General features: G+C 44.6%; 1 protein-coding gene across 3 annotated transcripts in view; it reads right to left on the minus strand.

Annotated features, from left to right (window-relative positions):
- Nucleotides 1-20,078, minus strand: part of zbtb7c (zinc finger and BTB domain containing 7C) — a 320,643-nt gene that overhangs the window by 130,052 nt on the left and 170,513 nt on the right. For 2 of the 3 annotated variants that reach the window (XM_073064054.1, XM_073064056.1), the window contains exon 1: nt 11,954-12,106. The exons of the other annotated variant lie outside the window; for it this stretch is intronic. The gene's annotated coding sequence lies outside the window, so the exon portion shown is untranslated. Of the gene's footprint in view, nt 1-11,953; nt 12,107-20,078 lie in introns of those variants that run through there. 3 annotated transcript variants of the gene reach the window in all.

The raw sequence follows: 20,078 nt of genomic DNA on the forward strand, positions 1-20,078 counted from the left end.
GAATTAAAATCAATTTATAACCTTTATTTAAAGTCAAGTTAAGACACTTTTTATTGTCATTTTGACCATAACTGCTGGTACAGTACACAGTAAAAATGAGACAAAGTTTTTCGGGACCATGGTGCTATATGAAACAGTACAAAAACTACACTGAACTACATGAAACCAACACAGAAAAAAAAACTACACTAGACTACAGACCTACCTAAAGTGCACAAAACAGTGCAGGCATTACAATAAATAATAAACAAGACAATAGGCACAGTAGAGGGCAGTAAGTTGGTGTCAGTCCAGACTCTGGGTATTGAGGAGTCTGATGGCTTGGGGGAAGAAACTGTTGCACAGTCTGATTGTGAGAGTCCATATGCTTCGATGCCTTTTCCCAGATGGCAGGAGGGAGAAGAGTTTGTATGAAGGGTGTGTGGGGCCTTCATAATGCTGTTTGCTTTGCAGATGCAGCATGTAGTGTAAATGTCTGTAATGGCGGGAAGAGAGACCCCGATGATCTTCTCAGCTGACCTCACTATCCGCTGCAGGGTCTTGCGATCCGAGATGGTGCAATGATGCAGCTGCTCAGGATGCTCTCAATACAACCCCTGTAGAATGTGATGAGGATGGGGGGTGGGAGATGGACTTTCCTCAGCCTTCGCAGAAAGTAGAGATGCTGCTGGGCTTTCTTTGCAATGGAGCTGGTGTTGAGGGACCAGGTGAGATTCTCCGCCAGGTGAACACCAAGAAATTTGGTGCTGTTAACAATCTCTACCGAGGAACCGTCGATGTTCAGCGGGGAGTGGTCGCTCCGTGTCCTCCTGAAGTCAACAACCATCTCTTTTGTTTAGTTCACATTCAGAGACAGGTTGTTGGCTCTGCACCAGTCCGTTAGCCGCTGCACCTCCTCTCTGTAAGTTGACTCGTCATTCTTGTTGATGAGACCCACCACGGTCGTATCATCAGTGAACTTGATGATGTGTTTCGACCTGTGTGTTGCAGCACAGTCATGGGTCAGCAGAGTGAACAGCAGTGGGATGAGCACGCAACCCTGGGGAGCCCCCGTGCTCAGTGTGATGGTGTTGGAGATGCTGCAACTGACTGAGGTCTCCCAGTCAGGAAGTCTAGGATCCAGTTGCAGAGGGAGGTGTTCAGGCCCAGTAGGCTCAGCTTTCCAATCAGTTTCTGAGGGATGATTGTGTTGAATGCTGAACTGAAGTCTATGAACAGCATTCAAACGTACGTGTCTTTTTTGTCCAGGTGGGTCAGGGCCAGGTGGAGGGTGATGGCAATGGCGTCATCTGTTGAGCGGTTGGGACAGTATGCAAACTGCAGGGGGTCCAGTGAGGGGGGCAGCAATTAAATCTAATTGAGTTTACCTTTAGAAAAATTAAATCCCACTTTGGGTTAAGCCAGTTATCTAACAGAAATTTATCATGTTTCCCTTATGAGTTTTTAAAATTTATGAAGGAAAAGAAAGAGATTAATTTCAAGAAAGGTAAGCTAAGCTTAACTACCTGCTTTTTTCAAGAAATGTTGGTTAAAAGTTAATTCACTACTCAAAAGAGCATTGACAATTATTTTTGGATTATTGTATCTACAACCTATAACCTACTGATCACACTAATGTACTGTGAGCTGTAGATTTAATGATTTTTATGCAGGGGTTCCCTGAGACCTTAAAATTATTTCAAGACCTCCTCCAGGCCAAAAAGGTTGAGAAAGGCTGCTTCAACCTAATGGCATGAACTTTGATTTCTCCTTCCACTAATTTTTATCCCTCCCCTTCTCTCTTTTTCTATTCTCCACTGTAGCCTCTTAGCTCTTCTCTCACCAGCCTATCACCTCCCACTGGTGACCCTCCTTCTTCCCTTTCTCCTATGACTCACTCTCCTCTCCTATCGGGTTCCTTCTTCTCTGCCCTTTACCCTTCCCACCCACTCGGCTTCACCTATCACCTTCCAGATTGTCCTCTTTGCCCTCCACCCACTTTTTATTCTTGCGTCTTCTCCCATCCTTCTCAGTCTAGAAGAAGGGTCTTGAGCGTAAGTACTTATTCATTTCTAAGGATGCTGCCTGACCTGCTGAGTTCCTCCAGCATTTGGTGTGAGGTGCTTAATTAGAAATGGCATCAAAGGTTACGGGAGAAGGTAGGAGAATGGCATTGAGAGGGACAATAGATCAGCCATGGAGCAGACTCAATGGACCAAATGGCTTAATGCTGCTTCTACCTCATATGACATAACACAAGATATTCTACAGATGCTGGACATTCAGAGATCTATAGAGAGGGATAGACAGATGACATTTCAGGCTGAGACGCTTCATCGGGACCGGAAATGAAAGCAAAGGAGTCAGAATAGGAAGGAGTTGGGGGGGGGGGGGGGGAGGGAGAAGGAATACAAGCTAGAAGGTGATAGGTGAAGTCAGGTGGGAAGGGAGAGTAGGTGGGGGGTTACTCTGATTCTGTAATGTCCTAACTACACAAGAGACAACTATAAATGACTATGCAGTTTGAGAGGGAGAAGCATAAGTCACATAATGATCCAAGATGGCGGCGCGACACAGCTTGCTGTGGCCACTCCGGAGCTGATTATCTGTTATTTGTGAAGCGGGGTGCCGTGCGCAATCATAATCAGATGAAAAATGGATGTGGGAGCACGGCGGAACATCTGGAAATCTCCAGGAAGACCTTCTTCGTTGCTGCTGCTGCTGTGAGGTCCGGGTCTCTGCTGGGAAGAACAGGCCCCCAGTCCTTGGGGTCGCGTTGCCGATGGCCGTTGGCGGGGCCGTCTTAATACGCTCGGCAGAGGATGGTGCTCGGAGAAGCTGTGCCGGAGGGGATGGTCGGAGGCTCGGAGGTTCGACGGACTCGGAGTCCGCTGCGGTCAGGTCACTTTCGGTGTGTGCTGCGTCTGCGAGGCTGGGTTCGATGGAGCTTTCATTGTGTGCTGTGTCTGCGAGTCTGAGTCGGGCGGTGCCGTGGAAGTCCATAGTGGGGGTATTCCCTTCTGCCGCCGGCGTGGGATGACGAGTCTATCGGGACCCTGGGGACTTGTGGAAACTGTGTGGTGGTTTCTTTCAAACTTATAGTCTTTTAACATCTTTGGACTATTTTTACTGTGCTCATGGTCTGTTTTTTATCAATTATGCTATTGTTTGCACTGTTGTAACTATATGTTGTAACTATGTGGTTTTGTGCAGGTCTTGTAGCTTTAGTTTTTGGTCTTGTTTTGTCTGGTGGATTTGGAGCTCCTTTCCGGGGAACGCGCTAAGACGGTAGCGCGATATTAATATACAGCAGCCTCTCCGGACTCCGGATTGGGGATTGCCAAATGTTATGTGGATTTTCTAGTGTAGTCTGTTTTGTCATGTGCTTTTGTGATATCGTTCTGGAGGAACGTTGTCTCATTTTTTAACTGCATTGCATTTGTGGTTTCTAAATGACAATAAACTGAATCTGAATCTGAATCTGAATCTGAATATATCATTATCGCAATGGAATACGGGGAATTACAGGGGAATGAGACAGGAGCTTGCCATAGTGGATTGAAGGAGGATACTAGTTGGGGGTGACAGCAGAGCAGAGATGGCTGAAGTTTCTGGGAATAGATTACAAGGTGCAGGATAGATATGTCCCAGAGAAGAAGAAGAAGTTCTCAAATGGCAATGGTAGGCAATCGTGGCTGACAAGGGAAGTTAAGGACTGCATAATACTCAAGGAAAGGGCACATAAGGTAGCAAAAATGAGTGGGAAGTTGGATGATTGGGAAGCTTTTAAAATCCAACAAAAGGCAACTTAAAAACCTATAAGAAGGGAAAAGATAAAACATGAGGGCAAATGAACCAATAATATAAAGCAGGATACTATGAGTTTTCTCAGTTACATAAACAGTGAAAGGGAGGTGAGAATTGATACTGGACAACTGGCAAATGATGCTGGTGAGGTAGTAAGGAGGAACAAAGAAATGGCAGATGATTTTGCATCAGTCCTCACTGTGGAAGACACTCACAGTGTGCCAGAGGTCCGTGAGTGTCAGTGAACAGGAGTGAGTGCCATTGCTATTACAAAGGAAAAGTCACCTGGACCAGATGGACTACACCCCAGAGTCCTGAGAGAGGTTGCTGAAGAGACAACGGATGCATTGGTCATGATCTTTCAAGAATCGCTTGATTCTGGCATGGTCCCGGAGGACTGGAAGATTTTAAATGTCATTCCACTCTTTAAGGCAAAAGAAAGGAAATTATAGGCCTGTTAGCCTAACCTCAGGGGTGGGAAAGTGCTGGTGAACGTTATTAAGGATGAGTTTCGGGGTTCTTGGGGACTAATGATAAAATAAGTCAAAGTCAACCTGGTTTCTGTGAAGGGAAATCTTGTCTGACAAATTTGTTACAGATCTTCAAGGAAGTAACAAGCAGGATGGACAGAGGAGAGGCAGTGGATGTCAGTTACTTGGATTTTCAGGTCTTTTGATAAAGTGCCATGAGGCTGCTTAACAACATAAAATCCTATGGTGTTACAGGAAGGATACTGGCATGGACAGAGGAATGGCTGACAGGCAGGAGACAGTGAGTGGGAATAAAAGGGGGGCCTTTTCTGGTTGGCTGCCAGTGACTAGTGGTGTTCCTCAGGGATCAGGGTTGGGAACACTACTTTTCACACTGTTTGTCAATAATTTGGATAATGGAATTGATGGCTTAGTGGCAAAGTTTGCAGATGATATTAAGATAGATGGAGGGGTAGGTAGTGCTGAGGAAGCAATGTGATTGCAGCTGGACTTAGACAAATTGGAAGAATGAGCAAAAAAGTGGCAGATGGAATACAGTGTTGGGAAATGCATGACAATGCATTTTGGTAAAAGGAAAAATAGTGCGAACTATTATCTAAATGGGGAGAAAGAATAAGTAAATTTAGGAAGGACAACAAAATTCAAGGGGCGTATAGCCCGATGGGAGTTTGGGGAGCTGGGTTAAGCACAATAGGCAGAGATTTAAACAGGCAGGGAGAGGAGAAATGGGCTAAAAATTCTATATCTGAATGCACAAAGTGTCAGAAATAAGGCGGATGAGCTTGAAACTCAGGTGCGAATGGGTAACTATGATGTTGTTGGGATAACGGAGACATGGCTGCAGGGAGATCAGACCTGGGAAATGAATGTACAAGGGTATACGTGCTATCGTAGGGACAGAAATGTGGGCAGAGGGGGTGGGGTGGCCCTGTTGGTGAGGAATGAGATTCAGTCCCTTGCAAGGGAGGACATAGGATCAGGAGAAGTAGAGTCTGTGTGGATAGAACTGAGGAACAGTAAGGGCAAAAAGACCCTAATGGGTGTTGTCTACAGGCCACCAAACAGTAGCATGGATATTGGATGCAAGTTGAATAGGGAGTTAACATTGGCATGTGGCAAAGGTAATGTCGCAGTAGTTATGGGGGATTTCAACATGCAGGTGAACTGGGAGAATCAGGTTGGTGCTGGACCCCAGGATAGGGAGTTTGTAGAGTGCCTATGGGATGCATTCTTAGAACAGCTTGTACGAGAACCGACCAGGGACAAGGCTATTCTGGATTTAGTCTTGTGTAATGAACAGGATTTGATAAGCGATCTTGAAGTAAAGGAGCCATTAGGAGGTAGTGACCATAATATGATAAGTTTTTATCTGCAATTTGAGAAGGATAAGGGCAGACTGGAGGTGTCAGTGTTGCAGTTGAACAGGGGAGACTATGGAGCCATGAGGGAGGAGCTGGCCAAAGTTAACTGGACGGATATCCTAGCAGAAAAGACAGTGGAACAGCGATGGCAGATATTCTTGGGAATAATGCACAAGGTGCAAAATCAGTTCATCCCCCAGAGAAAGAAGGATTCGAAGGGGGGAAAGGGGCCACAGTGGTTGACAAAGGAAGTCAGAGATTGCATAGCATTAAAAAAAAAGGAAATATGACAGAGCTAAGGTGAGTGGGAGGACAGATGATTGGGAAATTTTTAAGGAACAACAGAACTTAACTAAAAAGGCAATACAGGGAGAAAAAATGAGGTACGAACGTAAGCTAGCCAGGAATATAAAGGAGGATAGCAAAAGCTTTTTTAGGTATGTGAAGAGAAAGAAGATAGTTAAGAACAATGTTGGGCCCTTGAAGAATGAATTGGGTGAAATTGTTATGGGAAACAGAGAAATGGCAGAAGAATTTAATAAGTACTTTAGATCTGTCTTCACTAGGGAAGACACAAGCAATCTCCCAGATGTATGGATGGGCCAAGGACATAGGGTAACAGAGGAAATGAAACAGATTGACATTAGGAAGGAAACGGTGATAAGTAGACTGATGGGACTGAAGGCTGACAAATCCCCAGGTCCAGATGGTCTGCATCCTAGGGTACTAAAGGAGGTGGCCCTGGAAATTGCGGATGCATTGGTAATCATTTTCCAATGTTCCTTAGATTCAGGATCAGTTCCTGAGAATTGGAGAATGGCTAATGTTATCCCACTTTTTAAGAAAGGAGGGAGGGAGAGAACAGAGAACTATCATCCTATCAGCCTAACATCAGTAGTGGGGAAGATGCTAGAGTCCATTATTAAAGATGAAATAGTGGCATATCTAGATAGCAGTGATAGGATTGGGCCGAGCCAGCATGGATTTACCAAGGGCAAATCATGCTCGACTAATCTATTGGAGTTTTTTGAGGATGTAACCAGGAAGTTAGACAAGGGAGATCCAGTGGATGCAGTGTACCTCGATTTTCAGAAGGCATTTGATAAGGTACCACATAGGAGATTGGTGGGTAAAATCAGAGCTCATGGCATTGGGGGGAAGATATTGACATGGATAGAAAACTGGTTGGCAGATAGAAAGCAAAGGGTAACGGTGAATGGGTGTTTCTCGGAATGGCAGGTGGTGACTAGTGGGGTGCCACAGGGCTCGGTATTGGGACCACAGCTGTTTACAATTTACATCAACAATTTAGATGAAGGCATTGAGAATAACATCAGCAAGTTTGCTGATGATACTAAGCTGGGTGGCAGTGTGACATGTGATGAGGATGTTAGGAGAATTCAGGGTGACTTGGATAGGCTGAGTGAGTGGGCAGATACTTGGCAGATGACGTTTAATGTGAATAAGTGTGAGGTTATCCACTTTGGGAGTAAGAACAGGAAGGCAGATTATTATATGAACGGTGTAGAGTTAGGTAAGGGAGAAATACAAAGAGATCTAGGAGTCCTTGTTCATCAGTCACTGAAGGTGAATGAGCAAGTGCAGCAGGCAGTGAAGAAGGCTAATGGAATGTTGGCCTTTATTACAAAGGGAATTGAGTACAAGAGCAAGGAAATCCTTTTGCATTTGTACAGGGCCCTGGTGAGACCACACCTGGAGTACTGTGTACAATTTTGGTCTCCAGGGTTAAGGAAGGACATCCTGGCTGTAGAGGAAGTGCAGCGTAGATTCACGAGGTTAATTCCTGGGATGTCCGGACTGTCTTACACAGAGAGGTTAGAGAGACTGGGCTTGTACACGCTGGAATTAAGGAGATTGAGAGGGGATCTGATTGCAACATATAAGATTATTAAGGGATTGGACAAGATAGAGGCAGGAAATATGTTCCAGGTGCTGGGAGAGTCCAGTACCAGAGGGCATGGTTTGAGAATAAGGGGTAGGTCATTTAGGACAGAGTTAAGGAAAAACTTCTTCTCCCAGAGAGTTGTGGGGGTCTGGAATGCACTGCATCGGAAGGCAGTGGAGGCCAATTCTCTGGATGCTTTCAAGAAGGAGCTAGATAGGTATCTTATGGATAGGAGAATCAAGGGATATGGGGACAAGGCAGGAACCGGGCATTGATAGTAGGTGATCAGCCATGATCTCAGAATGGCGGTGCAGGCTCGAAGGGCCAAATGGTCTACTTCTGCACCTATTGTCTATTGTCTAAAATTCAAAAACATCAGAGATGCAGAGGGACTTAAGTGTCCTGTACAAGACTCCCAGAAGGTTAATTTACAGGTTGAGTCTGTGGTAAAGAAAGCAAATGCAATGTTGGCATTTATTTCAAGGGGAATAGAATATAAAAACAAGGAGATAATGCTGAGGCTTTATAAGACAATAGTCATGTCGCACTTGGAGTATTGTCAACAGTTTTGGGCCGCATATCAGTCTTGGGACCCTTTAGAGCAGAGGCTAGGAGGATTTTTTTAGCCAGAGAGTAGTGAATCTGTGGAATGCTCTGCCACAGACTGTGGTGGAGGCCAAGTCCATGGGCATACTTAAAGCAGAAGTTGATAGATTTGTGATCGATCAAGGCATCAAAGGATATGGTGAGAAGGTGTATGGGGTTGAGTGGGATCCAGGATCAGCCATGATGGAATGGGGGAGCAGACTCGATGGGCTGAGTGGCCTAGTTCTGCTATGTCTTATGGTGCATGTCAATCGGGCCTCATTGAAATTCCCATGATGAGATCAGGGAAATCTCTTCATGGTCATTTTCAGTATTAACACATTGTAAAAGATGTGTCCCTACCACACTCAAGATAAGTCTGTTTAGTCAATTAATAATCTGTCTGTTTGCAGACATCCATCAACACTAACAGCAGTAATATGTATTGGCTATCTGTGTTTTGTTCTCAGACTGGACATTGGGATTGGGTTCAGTCAGATGGAGTGTGTTTCCATTGTAAATATGTAATTCTGAAAATGACTTATCATCATTGAAGCTCTATCCTCTGCTCTACTCCCTGTACACTCGTAGCTGCGTGGGCAGACTCTGCTCTAACTCCGAGTACAGGTTTGCACTGTAGTGTAACAGTGAGTTGGATATACATTGTTGTGTCGCCTCACGACAGGAAAGACGTGGAAAGGGTGCAGAGGAGATTTACAAGGATGTTGGCTGGATTGGGGAGCATGCCTTATGTGAATAGTTTGAGTGAATTCAGCCTTATCTCCTTGGAGCGACAGAGGATGAAAGGTGACCCGATAGAGGTGTATAAGGTGATGAGAGGCATTGATTGTGTAGATAGTCAGGGCTGAAATAGCTAGCATGAGAGTGCACAGGTTTAAGGTGCTTGGAAGTAGGTACAGAGGAGATGTCAGGGTAAGATTTTTTACGCAGAGGGTGGTCAGTGCGTGGAATGGGTTGTCAGTGGCGGTGGTGGAGGCGGAATCGATAGGGTTTTTTAAGAGACTCCTGGATGGCTACATGGAGCTTAGAAAAATAGAGGGCTATGGGTAAAGCCTAGGTAGTTTTAAAAGTTAGTTAAAGTCTGTCCCAAGCCTTATAGGCTCATCAGACTGGTGCTTATGCTGGTATCTGTGACTGAGAGTATGAGCCCCCCCCCCCCTCCCCGGATAGGACACCAGTCTATTGCAAGCTTAACCCACAGCATTTTGCCAGTACCCATTTTCAGCTGGGTGGACTGGAGCAGTGTGTGGTTAAGTGCCTTGCTCAAGGACTCAACGCACTGCCTCGGCTGGGGCTCGAACTCACGACCTTCAGATCGCTAGTCCAACGCCTTAACCACTTGGCCACGCACCACACAGTAGTTCTAAGGTACGGTCATGTTGGGCACAGTTTTGTGGATCGAAGGGTCTGTATTGTGCTGTAGGTTTTCATGTTTTACGTTTCTAACCTTTCCCTCAATGTCAGCAAAACCAAAGTGCTGATCTTTGCAGGAAGTGGGCAGTGTTCCTGTTTACATTACAGGTGTTAGAGAGGGTTGGATCTTCTAGGTGTGAACATCACCAATCATCTGACCTGCTCCAACCACACTGATGTCACAGCCAAGAAAGCTTTAGAACATGGGATACAGAACATAAGACATAGAAATCTACAACACATTACAGGCCCTTCGGCCCACAATGTTGTGCCAACCATGTAACCTACTCTAGAAGCTTCTTAGAGTTTCCCTACTGCACAGCCCTCTATTTTTCTAAGCTCCATCTACATACGAGTTTCTTAAAAAAACTCTATTGTATCCGCCTCCACCACCGTCTCCGGCAGTGCATTCCATGCACCCACCACTCTCCGTGTGAGAAACTTAACCCGACTTCCCCTTGTACCTACTCCCAAGCACCTTAAAACTATGCCCCTTTGTGTTAGCTATTTCAGTCCTGGGAAAAGGCCTCTGACTATCCACATGATCACTGCCTCTCATCATCTTATACACCTCTGTCAGGTCACCTCTCATCCTCCGTTGCTCCAAGGAGAAAAGGCAGAGTTCACTCAACCTATTCTTATAAGGTACACTCTCCAATTCAGGCAACATCCTTGTAAATCTCCTCTGCACTCCCTCTATAGCATACACATCCTTTCTGTAATGAGGTGACCATAAATGAACACAGTACTCCAAGTGGGGTCTAACTAAGGTCTTTAATATTACCTCACGGCTCTTGAACTCAATCCCATGGTTGATGAAGGTCAACACACGATACGCCTTCTTAACAACACTGTCAACCTGTGCAGCAGTTTTGAGTGTCCTATGGACACAGACCCCAGGATCTCTCTGATCCTCTACACTGCCAAGAGTCTTACCATTAATATTATATTCTGTCTTCAAATTTAACCTACCGAAATGAACCACCTCACACTTAACTGGGTTGAACACCATCTGCCACTTCTCAGTCCAGTTGTGCATCCTATTAATGTCCCGCTGTAACCTCTGACAGCCCTCCGCACTATCACAACACCTCCACACTATCCACAACACCCCACCAACACCTCTACTTCCTCAGGAAGCTAAACAAATTCAGCATGTCTCCATCAACTCTGATTAATTATTTTTAATGCCTTGATGGTTTTAACATTAAACACTTAGAGAGGTAGGAGGCAACAATATGTCCAAAGAGTTGAAAGTTTAAGAAGGCAGCACCCATCACTGAGGGCCCTCACCATCCAGGGCATGCCCAATTCTCACTACTTGGTCAGGAAGGAGGTTCAGAAGTGAAGACCCACACTCAATGTTTGAGGAACAGCTTCTTTGCCTCCACTGTTACTTCACACTTATGGACCCATGAACACTACCTCACTGTTTTGCTCTCTTTTTGCACAACTTACTTACTTTTTTATATATGCCTATTGTAACTAATAGTAATCATTTATGCGTTGTACCATATCGTCTTTGTAAAAGAAATTTCACAACATACCGTATATCAATGTATATGTCATACACGTACTATCCTGAGATTCATTTTCTTGCATGCATTTACAGGAAAATAAAGAGAATAGCTCTGATTCTGAGAGAAGGAGATTTGCAAAGGGAATGAAGGGTGGTGAAGGCAGGGAAGAGAGGGGAGTGTGCTTTGAATAATGGCCTAATGATTTTGAATGCAACACCTGTGAAAAGACTAAAATTTTGCCTCCTTGTGTTAGCCATTTCAGGCCTGAGAAAAAGCCTCTTGCTATCCACATGATCAATGCCTCTCATCATCCTATACACCTCTATCAGGTCACCATGCAGCATGAGGTTATATGGAGAAGGAAGCAAAGTTAGTGATCAGCAGCTTAGTTGGAAGAGAGTCAAGAGAAAAACAGGCTTAATTATATGCCGATTAATACTGTACTCAAAAATTCAACATTTACTAAGTGCTTTATGAGTTATTCAAAAGCCTGGTGCTTTACACAGTAAAGTACTGCCATTGTTCATACCGAATGGGAACAATCAAGCTCTCCTGAGAAGGGAAAATAACCAGCTCCAGGTTTCTAACTGTGCGCCGCTCTCACTGATTCCTATCTAATGCACACTGAATTTTCTCCCCATCCTCAATGTACTGGGAACAACATATATAGTTTAAAAAAAACATCAGTTCTTCACTACTAATTTTATTCAAAAGACCCACATGGAACTCTCAAAATTAGTGACTGGACATGTTGACCACGATTCAGTGATCCTTGTTTAGCCACAGTAAAAAGCATAAACTTTGTTCTGTTTACAAATTTAACCACACTAGCATTTAAAAAGAGGCAGAATGAAGATCAGCAAGACTTACAGTAGACAGGGTGGTTTCAGACACACACAGGCTTCTTATTGTGGGTATCACTAGCCCAAAAGGCAGAGATGTACAGGCAGTGACAAGATGAGTGAGCGCGGTGAGACACACTGCTTCAGCATGTGCTACAGAGCAGTTCTTCTCACCTGTCCTCCCAGCAGCAAGGGCACAGTGCCAATGACAAGAGGATATCGGAAAGGGTTGGTCCCAGCACTTAAGGAAAGAACCCACAGGGCGGCGGCAAGAAATGGATAAAGGCCAATCCTTTATATGGATATAGAAGTGATTGTTTTTACCCAGAAATATAGTTTGGAGATTTAAAGTGTCAACTTTGAATTGGTATGTGTGGTTTACCACTGTTCGTAGATTCAAGATACAAGATTCTAGATTGTTTGATGTCATTTCCAGTACACAAGTGTGAAGGAGAACGAAATAATTGTTACTCCGGATCTGATACTATACAAAAAAACACACTAAAAATAAAAAAAATACAATAACGATATAAAAACACAATGAATATAAATAAGCGAGGTAGTTTATATACTTATGTCAGAGAAAGAGAAACCGAGGGAGATGGCTATTCTCAAAAAGCTGGATTTTAAAATGTGAATCCGCCTGCATACATCACAGGGAACACAGTGGGACGGGTTGAAAAGTGTCCAAGGAGAGATTGTAGAACTGGCTTAAACCCATAGCAATTAAGGAAGGGCGTGATGTAGTCTATAATATGCCGGAACACCCTCCCTCTCCTTCCACTCTCTACACCCAATGAATATGTCCCATGCAGTGTTAGCCAGGGAAAATAAAAGCTGATTTAAATGCAACCTTAAAGGCAGTGCAGAACGGCAATGTTAAATGCTGCTGTACCAGTGGAGGTTTTTAAATGGGTTGCCAGCAGTGTTGAGCAGAAATCAAAGGTGCCAAGGAAACGCCCCTCTGCTGCTAGGCCAGTTTGAACTGGATCACCCCACCCCTCATTCTGCTGGCAACCCCTATAGCCCTTTTGCATGAGAAGACAGAATTTAGGAATGTGATCTAACCACATGCTACCAGATATTAAAACACCACCACTCCCACCCCCTACTCTTGTCTCTCCTATTACACTGGAATGTTTATTCAGCCTCTCCTACACATTCTCACACGGCTAAAGCCATGCACTGTGCTTGTAACCCGCCCAGGTTGGGAGGTGGGCTCTTCAGGGCTGGCATCATCAGACGTGACGTTAACACTCGCACTGCTGGCAGCCTCTGGTAGATACGCGGTGAAAATTAATCCCTGATGTTTGTACTTTAAAAAATATTCATTTAAAAACTGTTTGTCCCACTCCCATCAGGGAGGAGGTTACACTGCAGCCACGCCAGAACCACCAGACTCAAAAATAGTTACTTTCCCAAAGCAGTGAGGCTGATCCACACCTCCACCCACTAACCCAACCACCACTACTTTATCATTTCCTGTCAGTCACCTGACGTACAGACACTCCTGTCCCCAGTGTCACTTTATGGATGTACAATCAATCAATGTATATAAGCTATCTTATCTATTTATATTTATTGTGTTTTTAAATTATGTTTGTGTTCTATTATGTTTTTCTGTGTTGCATCAGATCCAGAGTAATAATTGTTTTGTTCTCCTTTACACTTCTGAAAAGGACATTAAACCACCTTGAATTTTGAATTTGTGGGATTCGGCCAGCGGTGCTGAAGTCAGTATTTAGCCAGTACATAGAACATAGAAAACCTACAGCACAATACAGGCCCTTCAGCCCACAAAGTTGTGCCGAACATGTCCTTACCTTAGAAATTACTAGGCTTATCCATAGCCCTCTATTTTCCTAAGCTCCATGTACCTACCCAAAAGTCTCTTAAAAGTACGTTAGAACATGATGAAGATGGAAGGACAATAAAGATAATATAACAAAGACAGAAAGGTAATAACATACAGAGTCCTTCTTGGTGGCAAAGGTCAGCGGTTTGAAGGATACGGTCAAAGTAGTAGGAATAGTGGTGCATTGTGAAGATGATACCATCAGACACAGAAGCAAGATTGGGCCATTCAGCCCATCGAATCTGCTCCACCATTCAATCATGGCTGATGTATTTGTTATTAGTTAAACACTAAAACATAAAAGAGTACAACACAAGAACAGGCCCTTCAGCCCACAATGTTATGCCAAACCAATTAAATTAGTAATCAGATGACCAACTAATTGCCTCTGCCTGCACATTGTTTGCCCTTCCAATTTTTCAATGTCCTCACATTCACGTGCGTATCTAAACGTCTCTTAAAAGTCCCTAATGTATCTGCCTCTACCACCATCCCAGGCAGAGCACTCCAGGCACACACCACTCTCTGTGTAAAAAACACAAGTTTGTCCAATCTCTCAATATCGCATGTTTTCTAATCTGGCCGACATCCTGGTTAACCCTTTCTGCACTCTCTCCAAAGCTTCAACATCCTCCATAATGGGGCAACCAGATGCAGCCTAACCAGAGTTTTATAAAGCTGCAACATAACTTCCTGACTTTTGAACGCAATGCCTTGACTAATGAAGGCAAACATGCACATGCCTTCTTACCCACCCTATCAACCTGTGTAGCTATGAACTTGTATTCCAAGCTCCTTCTGAAAGAGCCATGTATACTGACAGTATAATCTGGATGGCCAACAGCAGTCATCCTAGCGGTATCAAGTCAGCTGACCAACCCTACTTCAGTCAGGAATACAATGAGCAGCAGCACTGGACTGAGATGACAACTTGGTAACAGGGCTAAAGTAAGAGAATAACAACATCTGCCCAGCGGCTCTGACGTCTGCCACTATGCAGTCATAATGTCATAGAAAACTACAGCACAGAAACAGGCCCTTCAGCCTACCTAGTCCATGTTGAAGCATTTAAACTGCCCAGTCCCATCAACCTGTACCAGGACCACATCCCTCCACATCCCTCCCACATCCCTCCACATCCCTCCACATCCCTCCACATCCCTCCCACTCATGTAACTACCCAGACTTTCCTTAAACCCACCACTTTCACTGGCAGCTTGCTCCACACTCTCACCACCCTCTGAATGAAGAGGTTTTCCCTCATGTAAGCCTTAAACATTTCACCTTTCACCCTTAACCCATGAACTCTGGATGTACTCCCACTCAGTGGAAAAGGCCTGCTTGCATCTACCCTATCTATACCCCTCATAATGTTGCATACCTCTATCAAATCTCCTCTCAATCTTCTACATTCTAGGGAATAAAGTGCAATCATGAAGTACTTCAAGAGGCTGGTTATGGCACACTACAACTCAGCCTCCCAGACAACTTTGAGGCATTGCACGTTGCCAATTGCTGAAACAGACCCATGGCAGATACATCTCCCTGGCCCTACACTCATCTCTGGAACATCTAGATGATAAAGGAACATATACCAGATGCCCATTTATTGACTACATCTCCGCTTTCACCTTTGGGACCCCATGATATTACAGCTCAGGCTGTCGGAGTTAAGAGTTCAGTGTGTGTGTGTGTGTGTGTGTGTGTGTGTGTGTGTGTGTGTGTGTGTGTGTGTGTGTGTGTGTGTGTGTGTGTGTGTTGGTGTGTCTGTGACTGTGTCACTGTGTGTGTGTGTGTGTGTGTGTGTGTGTGTGTGTTGGTGTGTCTGTGACTGTGTGTGTGTGTGTGTGTGTGTGTGTGTGTGTGTTGGTGTGTGTGCTGGTGTGTCTGTGACTGTGTGTGTGTGTGTGTGTGTGTGTGTGTGTTGGTGTGTCTGTGACTGTGTCACTGTGTGTGTGTGTGTGTGTGTGTGTGTGTGTGTCACTGTGTGTGTGTGTGTTTCCAACGGATGTTCCAGTTTGCTCTCACAGTATACAGACACTCTGGTTAGTACAGTAGGTTCATTGGTGATTGTAATTTGCCCTGCTGGGTGGCCTGATGGACTGGAAGGGCCTGTACTGTACTGTATATCGAAACATACAATGAAACTCCCCCTTCCACCCCACTTCTATTCTCCATTGTGACCTTTTACTTCTTCTCACCTACATATTGGGTCCCCTCCTCCTTCCCTTTCTCCTACGGTCCACTCTTCTCTCCTATCAGATTCTCTTCTCCTGCCCCTGACCTTTCCCGTCCACTTGGCTTCACCATTCACCTTCTAGCTAGCCTCCTTCCCTTCCCCCCAGCCTACAATTCAGGCATCTCCCCACTTCCCTCTTAGTCCTGAAGAAAGGTCTCGGCCCGAAACACTGACTGTTTACTTTTTCCGTAGATGCTGCCTGACCTGCAGAGTTTCCCCAGCATTTTGTTTGTGTTACAGTGAAATACATTGTTTGTGTCAATGACCAGCACAGTCCAAGGATGTGCTGGGGGCAGCCCACAAGTGATGCCATGCTTCTGGCGTGCCCGCAGGTCCTGTACATACTAGAAATGGAGGAGGAAACCGGAGCACCCGGAGGAAACCCATGCGGTCACAGGGAGAACATACAAACTCCTTACAGGCAGTGGCTGGAACTGAACCCCTGTCCCCGACGTGGTAAGGAGTTATGCTAGCCACTGTACTGCCCTTTCTATGCTAAGTACTGTCCTTACTCTAATCAAACTATGTTGATGCTACATCTATGGTGATGAAGTGCTTTGAGAGGTGAGTAATGGCTAGAAACTCCTGCCTAGGAAAGGACCTGGACTCACTGCAATTTGCCCATGGCACAATAGGTCTACAGCAGATGTGATCTCATTGGCTCCTCACGTGGCCTTGGATCACAGCTCAGCAATGAGCAAAATCATTCCTACAGTTCTGATCAAAAAGATACAAAAACTGGGACTCCACACCTTCCTCTGCAACTGGATCCTCAACAGAAGACCAGAGTCTGTGCAGATTGGAAATAACATCTCCACCTAAATGATAATTAGCACTTGCACACCTCAGGGGTGTGTGCTTAGCCCACTGCTCTACTCTCTCTCTACCCATGACTGTGTGGCTAGGCACAACTCAAATGCAATCTATAGATTTACTGATCAAACAACTATTGTTGGCAGAATTTCAGATACGACAAGAAGACATAAGGAAGTGAGATAGATCGGCTAGTTGAGTGGTGTCACAGCAACAACCTTGCACTCAACATCAGGAAGAGAAATGAGTTGATTGTGGACTTCAGGAAGGACGAGACAAGGAAACACACACCAGTCCTGATAGAGGGATCAGAAGTGGACAGACTGAGCAATTTCAAGATCCAGGGCGTCCTCATCTCTGAGAATCTATCCTGGTCCTAACATATTGATGCATAAGGCATGAAGGTAGTTATCTTTCATTAGGAGTTTGAGGAGATTTGATATGTCACCAAAGGCACAAGCAAATTTCTACTGATGTACCATGGAGAGCATTCTAACTGGCTACATCACCGTCTGGTATGGGGGGAGGAGGGCACTGCACAGGATCAAAATAAGCTGCGGAAAGTTGTAAACTCAGTCAGCTCCATCATTGGCACGAGCCTCCCCAGCTTCCAGGAGATCTGCAAGGAGCGATGCCTCAAAAAGGCAGCATACAACATTAAGTACCCCATCACCCAGGACATGTTTTCTTCTCATTGCCACCATCAGGAAGGAGGCACAGGAGCCTGAAGACACACATTCAATGTTTCAGGAACAGATTTTTCCCCTCTGCCACCAGACTTCTGAATGGACAATGAACCCATGAATACTGACTCATGACTCATCGTAATTATATGTGCCCTGTGCTCTGGGATTTGCACCTTGGTCCAGAGAAACACTGTTTCATTTGGCTGTATTCACGTGTATGGTTGAATAACAATTAAACTTGAACTTGAATTTGAAAGTGCACCAAGACCTCTACTTTCCTGGATAGCTAAGGAAATTCAGCATTTACTCATCAATTCCTATAGATGCATCATAGAAAGATTCCTATCCAGATACATCACAGCTTGGTATGGCAACGGCTCTGACTAAGACAAGAAATTGCAGAGAACTCTGAACGCAGCTGAGTCCATCATAGAAAGGAGCCTCCCTTCAGATGAATACATCTACACTTCCCGCTGCCTCAGGAAAGCAGACAACATAATCAAGCACCCTCCCCCTCCTATATCTTCCAGCAGAAGAAACAAAAGCTTGAAAGCATCCATCACTAGACACAAGGGCACCTTCTGTTCCGCAGGTATCAAAGGGTCAGAGGAGGTTCATGAGAATTGTTCTGGAAATGAAGATTAATGTATGAGGAGCGTTTGATGGCTCTGGGACTGTACTCACTGGACTTTAGAAAAATAAGGCGGGAATCTCACTGTAACCTATCGAATATTGAAAGGCTGAGATAAGAGTGAACATGGAGAGCATTTTTCCTCTAGTGGGGGGAGCCTAGCATCAGAGGGCACAGCCTCAGAATAGAGGGATGTTCATTTGGAACAGAGATGAGGAGGAAATTCTCTAGCCAGAGTGGTGAATCTGTGGAATTCATTGCCACAGATGGCTGAGGAGGCTAAGACATTGAGTATATCTGAAGCAGAGGTTGATAGGTAACCACCATTCATTAGTCAGGGTGTCAAAGGTTACGGGAAGAAGGGAGGAGAATGGGGTTTGAGAGGGATAAAAAAAGAAAAACGATGAAATGGTTGAGCAGACTCAAATGGGCTAATTCTGCTCCTATATCTTATGGTCTCTTGAACCCTAGTTGCTGAAGATGAATTTTTGATATGCCAACCTATCTCCCCTGCATTTTATTTATTTTCCTGCATTGTACTTGTTCTTACTACTGCAACACTATATTCTGCACTCTCTTTTCTTTTCATTAGCTCAGTGTTAATCTGTAAGACATGATCTGTCTGAACGGCATAAAGCAAAGCCTTTCATAGCAGGTGACAATTATAAATATAAAACAATTAAACAATCCCAGAAACAGATCAAAGTCTTGCTTCTACCACACTCAAAATTTCTTCAAATGTGCAATGCCAACTTGATGAAACTATGGTCAGCATGGCAACAAACTCTTCGGCCCGAAAACAATCGATGAGTCCTGATGGAAGGGTTTTGGCCTAAAAAGTTGTCTGTTTACTTCACTCCATAGATGCTGCCTGACTTGGTGAGTTCCTCCAGCTTTTTGTGTGTGTTGCCAGACACGCTAATGATTCAGATGTGAATGTTGGAGATATGAGGAGTAAATTTGTAAAGGACCCCCACTACTCAGGCCATGTTGTCTTCTCACTGCTGCCATCAGAAAGGAGATACAGGAGCCTCAGGTGCCACACCACTACGTTACCAGCATGCAAAACTTCACTCACTTCAACTCTGAATTGATCCCAAAACCTACGGACTCACGTTCAAGGACTCTACAACTCACGTTCTCAGTATTATTTATTTGTATTTATTTTTCCCTTTGTCTTTTTTGTACATTGGTTGTTTGTCAGTCTTTGGGTGCAGTGTTTCATTGATTCTACTGTGAATGCCTGCAAGAAAATGAATCTCAGCATTTTATATTGTGACAAATACATACCTTGATAATAAATTTACTTTGAACTTTGATCTGTTTGGATAGTACTAAACAAAGCTTTTCATTGCATTTTGGTACACGTGACTATAATTAACAAATAATAAATAGTCACTGAACACCGAACAATTCCAGAAACAATATCAGATCAGACTTTGCGGCTACTGTATTTAAAGATGTCTCCAAAACTGAGATTCCAATTCAATGAAACTGGTTGGCATGGAAGCAAACCCTTTGGCCCATCTTCTCCATCTACCATGGCTGTGTTTTATGAGTTTGCAAGTCCACTGGGGATCTGAGGCCTGTTACCCTGAATCCACTGGAGGCCAGAGGCCCAGAAGCAGCCTGCTTCTGGGTTGGAGGAGTGTCTGCGTGTGTGAGTGGACGGGTAGGTGGGTGATAGGGAGGAAAGGGGCTCACTCTGCTGTTCACAAACACAAGAGATTATTCAGATGTTGGAAGTCCAGAGCTCCACACACAAAATACCAGCAGCCCAGGTAGCATCTATGGAAAAGAATAAACAGTCAACGTTTCAGGCTGAGACCCTTCATCAGGGCTAGAAAGGAAGGGGCTGCATGCCAGAATACGAAGGTCGTGGGAGAGGAAGGAGGACAGGCTAGAAGGTGATAGGTGAAGCCAGGTGGG

This window comes from Hemitrygon akajei, chromosome 13, assembly GCF_048418815.1.
Source record: "Hemitrygon akajei chromosome 13, sHemAka1.3, whole genome shotgun sequence".
Taxonomy (NCBI): domain Eukaryota; kingdom Metazoa; phylum Chordata; class Chondrichthyes; order Myliobatiformes; family Dasyatidae; genus Hemitrygon; species Hemitrygon akajei.